General features: G+C 42.5%; 1 long non-coding RNA gene across 1 annotated transcript; it reads right to left on the bottom strand.

The window, feature by feature from the left end:
• Positions 1–43: 43 nt before the first annotated feature.
• Positions 44–6,720, bottom strand: LOC134285169 (uncharacterized). The gene is made up of 2 exons (XR_009996188.1): positions 6,001–6,720; positions 44–356 (listed from the first exon to the last, which is right to left on the bottom strand). It is a non-coding gene; the product is annotated as an uncharacterized LOC134285169 (long non-coding RNA).
• Between the last annotated feature and the right edge of the window lie 3,549 nt (positions 6,721–10,269).

The following is a 10,269-nucleotide window of genomic DNA, read 5'->3' on the forward strand; positions in this document are numbered from 1 at the left end:
ACCACTTTGAAAACACTTCGCAGGCACTTTTCTCCACTGGGAAAACTTTCGACGAGCACAAATTTTCCAGAAAAGCCAAGAAAACAACAATGGCGTTCTGATTTTCTCCGCTAATCCACTTTTCTTTCAGTCAAGGGCACCTCCCTTGATTCGCGAATCTGCTCTACTATATACCTTCTCGAATCCCAGAACACTCGCTCGAATCCTCGCAAAACCTCCACTTCCTGTGTGCCCTGTGCGCTGCACCCAATATCGCCCGGGGATGGATCCCTGTTTCTTGTTCCAAGACGCCCACGGAAGTGCCTTCACAGTAGTAGCCTTAGAACTTATTTTTCTTCTTCTATTGGATATCTGGACTGGACACAAAAGACAAGAGCTATGAACGAAAACTCCTTTGCTGCTCTGTGGGACAAAAGCCTCTAACAGCCTTTCGACTACAGTCGCTTGCTCTTTGCTGATTTTCCTCCTCTGTGCGTTTCTGGCCAATGATAGCTAGGCACTCTTGCTCACTCTCTCTCTCTCTTTAAGCACATACATACACACAGTCAACCACTCTCAAAGTTACTCTCAAATTTGATATGTTTACGTATCGAATCACTCGTGGGTTACGGTATCTGATCGATCTCAGAACGATTTCCATACAACTACACTGTTACGCGAATACGTCACAGTAAGCAACGGTATTCTAAACTGATGATTTTAGGAAACAAAACATTTGTGTTATCATAGTCTAAATCTTTGCTCAACTAATATTTCTCATTTATGTTTGTATTGACGATTGAAAGCTTTGAGAAGAGAAGTGGTTCTTCCAGAGAGACTAATTAAAGTGGAATATCAACGATCAGGGGATTTAAACGCTCAGGCCAGGAGGAGGAATTCAGACCGACGATTGGTAAGTTCAGCGCCCACCACCAGACGAATGAAAACGGCCTACGACTCACTGATTTTGCCGCCTCCAAAAATATGGCCATACGCAGCACCTTTTTCCAAAACAGCCTCCCTTTTCGTTACACCTGGAGATCACCATAGCAGACGGAATCTCAAATTAGCCACGTTCTGATTGACGGACGGCACTTCTCCGACATTATCGACGTCAGGACCTATCGTGGTGCCAACATCGACTCCGACCACTATTTGGTGATGGTCAAACTGCGCCCAAAACTCTCCGTCATTAACAATGTACGGTACCGGCGACCGCCACGGTACAACCTAGAGCGACTGAAACAACCGGATGTCGCCTCAGAATACACGCAGAATCTCGAGGCCGCGTTGCCAGACGAGGGCGAGCTCGATTAGGCCCCTCTAGAGGACTGCTGGAGTACAGTGAAAGCAGCCATCAACGACCAACATCGACTCCGACCACTCTCTGGTGATGGTTAAACTGCGCCCAAAACTCTCCGTCATCAACAATGTACGGTACCGGCAACCGCCACGGTACAGCCTAGAGTGACTGAAACAACCGCCCAAGTAACCATTAAGCCGTAAAAATGGCATTAAATCGGCTCTATAGTCGAATGTAGAACCTGGCTAACAGAGCTAATTGGTTCTATATCCTCTTATAGAGCTGCTCAAAAGCCACTTTTGGCGAATTATTCGGCTGATATACGGCCAACTTTGAAATATCGTACCAAGTCTCTGGAGCGAAAGTTGTCAAAAGTGATACAAAGAAAAAAGAAAAAAAAATATTTTGTTTATCTCCTGTTCTTTTCTAACTTCCTTCGCTTCCATTGAAGTTGCTTTTTTGCTACTTCATCCAGATTCTAGCTGTTGTCCTCCGGGTTCCTGATCAAGTCCAAGTCTGTTCCCTTTCTCATCTGCTCCACCAATGCACCATGGGAATGGTGTGATCAAACTAGTATTTAAACCATGAAAAACAAAACAGTTTGGGCATTTCGAGGGTTGAAAATGATATGGGATGAGGATGATTCAGTGGTAAGCTTGGTGGTGACGAACGCAGGAAATGAAGCAGGAGATGCAATGTTTATATAAATTTTCGGGAAACGTTTCAGAAGAATAGGGAAACGAGCTGGAGTTTGTCTTGATTGAAAAAAATGGAATAATTAACATAACCAGATTCCATTATCTATTTAACAACACCATTCCGATAAACATTCCAACATGGATGTTTAAAATGTATTGATCATGACCGACTCGAGTCTGTTTTGGTCGAAATCTATTTTGATTGATATAAACGTCATGTGCTCCAAGCCCTGTGACAGCACTGACAAACTTCTTTACAACTTGTAGGCTTTATATAGGCTTACAGGGCTTAATTTAGTTCTTACTGGTTATAGTGCCCATAAGCATTAGGAATGCTTATATAGAGATATTTAGCACTGAAAAGCTGTTATATGGCTGTTATAATGCTCAGAACAGTGCTTAGTGGTTACCTGGGCGGATATCGCCTCAGCATACGCGCAGAATCCCGAGGCTGCGGTGAGGCCCCTCTAGAGGACTGCTGGAGTACAGTGAAAGCAGCCATCAACGACGCAGCCAAGAGCACCATCGGGTACGTGGAACGGAATCGACGGAACGAATGGTTCGACGAAGAGTGCAGAACGGTTTTTGAGAAGTAAAACGCAGCGCGGGCGGTAATGCTGCAGCAAGGGACCCGACAGAACGTGGAACGTTACAAGCAGAAGCGAAAACAGCAGACCCGTCTCTTTCGGAAGAAAAAGCGCCACCTGGAAGAAGCGGAGTGCAAAGAAATGGAACTGCAGTGCCGTTCCCAAAAAACACGGAAATTCTACCAGAAGCTCAACGCATCCCGCAACGGCTTCGTGCCGCGAACCGAAATATGCAGACGGAGGCCTCTTGAAGGACGGACGTGAGGTGATCGAAAGGTGGAAGCAGCACTTCGGTCAGCACCTGAACGGCGTGGAGAACGTAGCCCACGGCAACGGAGGAAACGAGGACGTCAGTGCAGCGGAAGACGGAAATGAACCAACTCCCACGCTGAGGGAAGTTAAGGACGCCATTCACCAGCTCAAAACCAACAAAGCAGCTGGTAAGGATGGTATCGCAGCTAAACTCATCAAGATGGGCTCAGAAAAGTTGGCCACCTGTCTGCGTTGGTTGATAGTCAGATAGGATCTGGGAAACCGAACAGCTACCGGAGGAGTGGAAGGAAGGGGTAATCTGCCCAATTCACAAGAAAGGCAACCATTTGGAATGCGAGAACTTCAGGGCGATCACTATTTTGAATGCTGCCTACAAAGTGCTATCCCAGATGATCTTCCGTCGTCTGTCACCTAAAACGAATGAGTTCGTGGGAAGTTATCAAGCCGGCTTCATCGGTAGCCGGTCGATAACGGACCAGATCTTCACCGTACGGCAAATCCTCCAGAAATTCCGAGAATACCAAGTCCCAAAGCATCTCCTGTTCATCGACTTCAAAGCGGTATACGAGAGTATCGGCCGCGCAGAGCTATGGAGAATCATGGACGAAAACGGTTTTCCTGGGAAGCTGACTAGACTGACTAAAGCAACGATGGACGGTGTGCAAAACTGCGTAAGGGTTTCGAGTGAACTATCCAGTTCATTCGAATCTCACCGGGGACTGCGACAAGGTGACGGACTCTCATGCATACTCTTCAACATCGCTCTGGAAGGTGTGATGCGACGAACCGGGCTCAACAGCCGGGGAACGATTTTCACAAAATCCGGTCAATTTGTGCGCTTTGCGGACGACATAGACATTATCGCCAGTATATTTGAAACGGTGGCAGAGCTGCACACCCGCCTGAAACGCGAAGCAGCAAAGGTCGGACTGGTGGTGAATGCCTCAAAAACAAAGTACATGCTGGTAGGCGGAACCGAACACGACCGGATCCGTCTGGGTAGTAATGTTACGATAGACGGGGATACTTTCGAGGTGGTGTAATTCGTCTACCTCGGATCCTTATTAACGGCTGACAACAACGTGAGCCGTGATATTCAGAGGCGCATCATCAGCGGAAGTCGGCCCTACTACGGGCTCCAGATGAAACTGCGGTCGAAAAAGATTCACCCATGCACCAAATGCACCATGTACAAAACGCCAATAAGACCGATGATCCTGTACGGACACGAGACTTGGACCATGCTCGAGCAGGACTTACAAGCACTCGGAATTTTTGAGCGACGCGTGCTAAGAACGTCTTCGGCGGTGTGCAGGAGAACGGTGTGTGGCGGAGAAGGATGAACCACGAGCTCGCTGCACTTTACGGCGAACCCAGCATCCAGAAGGTGGCCAAAGCCGGAAGGATACGGTGGGCAGGGCATGTTGCAAGAATGCCGGACAACAACCCTGTAAAGCTGGTGTTTGCAACTGATCCGGTTGGCACAAGAAGGCGTGGAGCGCAGAGAGCACGATGGGCGGACCAGGTGGAGCGTGACTTGGCGAGCATTGGGCGCGACCGAGGATGGAGAGCGGCAGCCACAAACCGAGTATTGTGGCGTACTATTGTTGATTATGTCTTGTCTTAAATGTGACGTTGAACAAATAAATGTATGTATGTAGAGCACTACAAATGCATTGTGGCCCACGTTGGAAACACATTACGAAAAACTACAAACAGAACCCTTCAAATGTGCAAAAATATACATCTCAAATTAATAACATAAGGTACACCGGGGAAAGTTGAAACGAGTGGGCCAAGATGAAGAGACACGGACACGTTTAGTACTTCCAGTGAGCTGTTCGCTCTTTGAAGGAAGCACGACACTAGACAACGGACTAGCATGCAACGCCCAGTGGCACAGCCGAAAACTTTTCCTGACAGCTGCGGCGGGAATCGAGCCCGCGCTCCTGGCACAATGCGACTAAATGCTTGGTGACACTAGCCGCACGACCACGAAGCCACACAGCAGCAGGTTAACATGATGTTTAAGTCCGAATGACGAGGTTTCATAATTGTTCTTGGTCCATCAGTCAATTCTGTTTCGTGTTTTCTCTGGCAAATTGCATTTTCAATAGCAGCATTTGCTTCATACTTACGTAGCTTGTGTATTGTTTTGGAATTCCAACACACTAAGATCAGCTCGGTATTTTCCCCATCTTTTTACTGAGTTCTCAACAGCAGATTTGACTCGGTACGCTCGGTTATCCCTTTTACTTAATACTCTGTAAATGAGTTAACGAGTTCTGCAAATGAACTGTCAAAAAATACAGATGAACGGTAAATATTTTTACTGATGAACGGTAAATATTAATTACCGAGTGTACCGAGTTAAATCTGCTGTTGAGAACTCAGTAAAAAGATCAAAAAAATACAGAACTCAGCGAAAATTTTACTGAGCTGGAAAATCAGAATCTCAGTGTGAAGGAGGCATCCTGATTCATGCTACCATACAGGGCCATCTATATTTTGTTTGGGGACACTTTGCGTATCTGATACATAATTTTGATTGTTGCTAGAAATCGCCTGATCACTATAAATGTTAATTAATCATCAGGGACATATTTACAAACCCAAGTCTAATACAAAAGCTAACAAAAACATCCAAACGTAGCACATTCTTTGCAACAATAGAATAATTTTCCATGAATCAGAGTATGTGATACAAGGAAAAATTTTAAAACTAGTATTTTCAAAATCTTATCAGCAAAGGACTAAGATTGTAGCTTTTTCTTCGACTGCTCGTTGAAACTTTAAATCAGGCCACCAAATTACAATCAAACACGCAACAATTTTATCTGGTCATGTCTGGTCTTGTTTTTTGAATGAAATTGAATATTCAAAAACCTGTTCATGTTCTTCTGTTAACCAATACAAACCTAACCTTCATTGAACTTTTATCATTGATTTCTGAAAATCAAACCTAACATTTTGTTCTAGGAAATCTCATCACTCGATCTTGCACAACAACTTTTCCTTCAATTGTCCACACACACAAAATCTCCTAAACGCATCCAAACCAAACCTCACTCACTAGCCTTTGTTTATTGCACTCGAAGGAAAACAGAGCAGAAGAGCAAGCACTGCGCGTTACTTGTCCTGTTTACGTTCTCTATCTCACCTGATGGCACGGCACACACGCATACACATTCAACTGTTATTTTGTTGTTGTTTTGATTTTACGACTGCGTACGTATGTTTTTATGTTGTTGCAAATCTCTCACCGTTTCTTTCTCTCATCGAGTTGCACCAACAATCTGTATAGAACTGCTGCAACTATGATTTTCCTTTCCTCCGTCTGGTTTATCAGTCTTTCGGTTTTACGCCTTGTTCGTTTTCGTTGCTACACCCACATCGGAATTGACCGAATTGACGATAGCACTTGGAATCGACGCTGTTTGGTTTCCCAAACGCAGTTGGTTCTAGTAGGATTAACTTATTTCAAGGATCAAGTTTTTCCACTTCACACAAAGCAGTTACACACAGTTGGGCAGAATGCGCACCACGATGAATGATAATTATTCTTTGTTGTTTCAAGGAAACCACCGTTTTAGTCACTTTACACCGTGCTAATAATGTTCGACAGATTTGTATTGTGAAATTACTACTAGTGCGTAGCAGCTGTACCAGCTGTACTTAACTTGGAATGTACTGCGCGTTATTCCAATATTATTTCTAGATGGAATATAAACGTTGTTTATGCTTAACTATGGACGTAAGCATATAAGTTGTGGATGAATTTAGTCTTAATTTAAAATTATTTTTGATTCTCAAAAGAAAAGAAACGAATGGTCGTTACTGGTTGGCTCTTTGATTGCGTCTGATGTCTAAACGAACTCGATAATGGATACGGACCATTTGGGATATGCTATACACAATGTATACATCTATGTTTGCTTGTATACGTGTGAGTTTCGGTTTAGGAGTGGAAGAATTTATCTCTGAGTGGCAGAACAACAAAGAGAGCAGAAATCTCGTACACACTCAAATCTCAAAAAATGTGATTGTAAACAAACAAGTGAGTGAATTTTAAACAAGACAAAATAGAGATGTTTTTTTATTCTATAAACAGAATTAAAAAAATTATTGATAAAATAATTTATAATCACTCCTAACATGTGAGGTTTTTCCGCACTCCCATGGCGTAGTGTACGATCAACGTGTCTGTCTGGGTCATATTGATCTCAGTATCCTAGTAAGGCTAACGACGCATTTAGACGTTCTTTATGTCTGCTTGAGCTATTGCTGACTGCACCCCAAATTGGACTGACACAATAGTGTGCACACACCTTCAAAGTGTGATTGCAGCGCAGGGACACGTCGGATCGAGTTGAGGTCTTCGGTGCACTTATTCCTTGTAAATGGAGGAATAAGTGCACCGAAGACGTCGAGCCGATCCGAGCAAATGTGCACTTTTATCACACTTTTTAGGCGTACCAAAAAAAGTGTGATAGTCCAATTTGGGATGTAGTCTGCAATACCCTATTGCAAGCCCTATTGTACTATAGGGCACTGCATGAAATTATCTCCTTCTCTTTCACTCTTACAGAAATTTTGTAAACAACAAGGCCAAGAAACGTCAAAATCCCATACAAAATCAAAACAGTGCGGTGCCCTATAGGCCAATACTTATCTCAGTATTTAACACTCAATAAACATTCAAGATCGCCCTAGTGTGCATTTTTGACTAGGGTAAAAGCTCCCTTAGTGGAGGTAGTACCAATAGTGGTGGTAGTGCCAATTTAGCACTATTTTGAACAAAAAGCTTGCAAATGGCATTTTCAATAGATGCAGCATAACTAATTAATAACATTAATTCAGTTTTGTGTTCAGGATTTGCCGAAAAACCTATTTTAAACAATTATTTTCCTTAAATTTTTTGCTCCTTTGCACCTATAGTGGTGGTAGTGTTCCTATAGTGGTGGGTCCCAGAAGAATTCAATGGGATGCGCCACTATAGGAACCAATGTTAAATTTTACCTCCATAATAGGAACCGTGTACACTCATTGCACAATTATGGGTCACTCAAGGAACAATCATTTCATAATATGAATCGTTTTTCATACAAAAATAACACTTTCATTATTTTTATTTTATATTCTCTTCATTGAAACTCCTTTTTATTGTTTTATATAAATATCTGCTTGTAAAATTCACTTTAGGCGGTCAAAATTACTGAAATGTTGGTGAATAATGAAAACCACAATTATGGGTCAAAACTGGCTGTGTAACAATTATGGGTCAATTTGTTGCCTATTATGGGTCACTCAAGAGGAATCGGCTTAACACTAATGTTTTGTCTATTTTTTCAATGAATGATCACTTATTCTAGATAGATCAACTATAGAAGAATCTAAAACTGGTCTCAAACCTCTTAACGAAGCGTGTTTTCACGATTTGGAATCAATTTTTCAAAATTGGGACAAAATCTCCAACACAACCACTGTTAAACGCCTAAAAGTATGCAATACCCATGTACGCAGAACTGTCAATATTATGCTGCACAAAAAGTGATCCATAATTGTGTGATTTTCGGTGTTCCTTGTCACAATAATGAGTCATTTAAATTTTGCCTGAAATAAGCTTTAATTAGCTGCAGTCACATGAATTTTTACATTTAGAACGTAAATTATACTTTTGTTCTGGTAACGATACCATTTCGCACTTGAAAATCACTAAAGCTCGCCTTTACAGAGCTTACGAAAGCAGCGCACGCACTTTCTGATGTTCACAATCGAAGCGTTACTTTGACAGATGGTTTTATGCCGAACAAAAAATTACTGAAAATATGTATGTTTTGACGTATAAGCCCGTGTGCGATACGTATAGTGACACAAAACAAATCAACTCATCAACGAAAAATGATAATGGCTAACAAAAGCTTGCAATTAATTAGTATTTATCTATTAAAGTGGAAAGTGACTAATAATTGTGTGTGACCCATAATTGTGCACAAGGGCGTAGCCAGATTTTCGGCCAGGGGGGGGTATAGTTGGTGCAAGTGATTTATTAGCAAAAATTGAAATAAACAATGGTTTTTACATTTTTCCTAGCGAATTTAAGTAAAAAACTACCGATTAACGTTTTCAGACTCTTTGTTTGGGGGTATTATCAATTTTATTCAATTATTTTTTTACAAGGAGCTACTAATAGCACCACTATTGGTACATTTACCGTCAATTTCAGCTCATCTTTATGTCCAATGTGTCCCATCCTTGAGTTCATTTTTATTTTGAAACACATTTCACTTATTTAGATAACATCAAATTCATGATAATACTGAATCAACATTTTTTTCCAGACTCGTTAATAACCGGATGGTTAGCAAACACCAACTTTGCAGGGTTGTTGTACGGCATTCTTGCAACATGCCCTGCCCACCGTATCCTTCCGGCTTTGACCACTTTCTGGATGCTGGGTTCGCCGTAAAGTGCAGTGAGCTCGTGGTTCATCCCTCTCCGCCACACACCGTTCTCCTGCACGCCACCGAAGATGGTCCTTAACACCCGTCGCTTGAAAACTCCGAGTGCTTGCAGGTCCTCCTCGAGCATCGTCCATGTCTCGTGTCCGTAGAGAACCACCGGTCTTATTAACGTCTTGTACATGGTACATTTGGTGCGGGGGTGAATCTTTTTCGACCGCACTTTCTTCTGGAGCCCATAGTAGGCACGACTTCCACTGATGATGCGCCTTCGTATTTCGTAATAGTAGGCAGGAAAGTCCATCACCTTGTCGTAGTCCCCGTCGAGATTCGAATGAACTGGATAGTTCACCCGAAATCCTTACGCTGTTCTGCACACCGTCCATCGTTGCTCTTATCAGTCTAGTCAGCTTCCCGGGAAAGGTGTTCTCGTCCATTTTGAAACACACTATTGTGCATGCTATTGTGTATTTTATACCACAACTAATTAAATTAAATTGGTCCTGAAAATTATCTAGGACCATCCGAAGGTTAAACATTTGATCCGTCGTTGATCGGCCCTCACAAAAACCAGCCTGGTATTCGCCGACAAAGGACTTCTGAAGAGGTCTCAGTCTGTTGAACAGGACATGCGACAATAGGCCGTGTCGATTTTTGCAAAATTGCGAATACACAATCCCGAATATTCACAAATGGTTGCAAATGGACCCAAATGAAGCCCTGCAAAATTTAAAAAATCTAAAAAATCGGTAAGCTAGTCCGCAATCGACTTGAAGTTTTATATGGGAATTCTAATTTTTCAGTATGGGGAAATCCAACTTTTCAAACTTTTGAAGAAAAAGGCACTTTACAGCAACTCTAAAAATCCGCTCCCCCTCTGAAGATTTAGTGCATATATGAGTGAACATTTTGTTAGAAGACAACTTTTTAGTTGCACTTCAGATAAGGGCGTTATTAAATTTCGAAAC

This window comes from Aedes albopictus, chromosome 1, assembly GCF_035046485.1.
Source record: "Aedes albopictus strain Foshan chromosome 1, AalbF5, whole genome shotgun sequence".
Classification (NCBI taxonomy): Eukaryota; Metazoa; Arthropoda; class Insecta; order Diptera; family Culicidae; genus Aedes; species Aedes albopictus.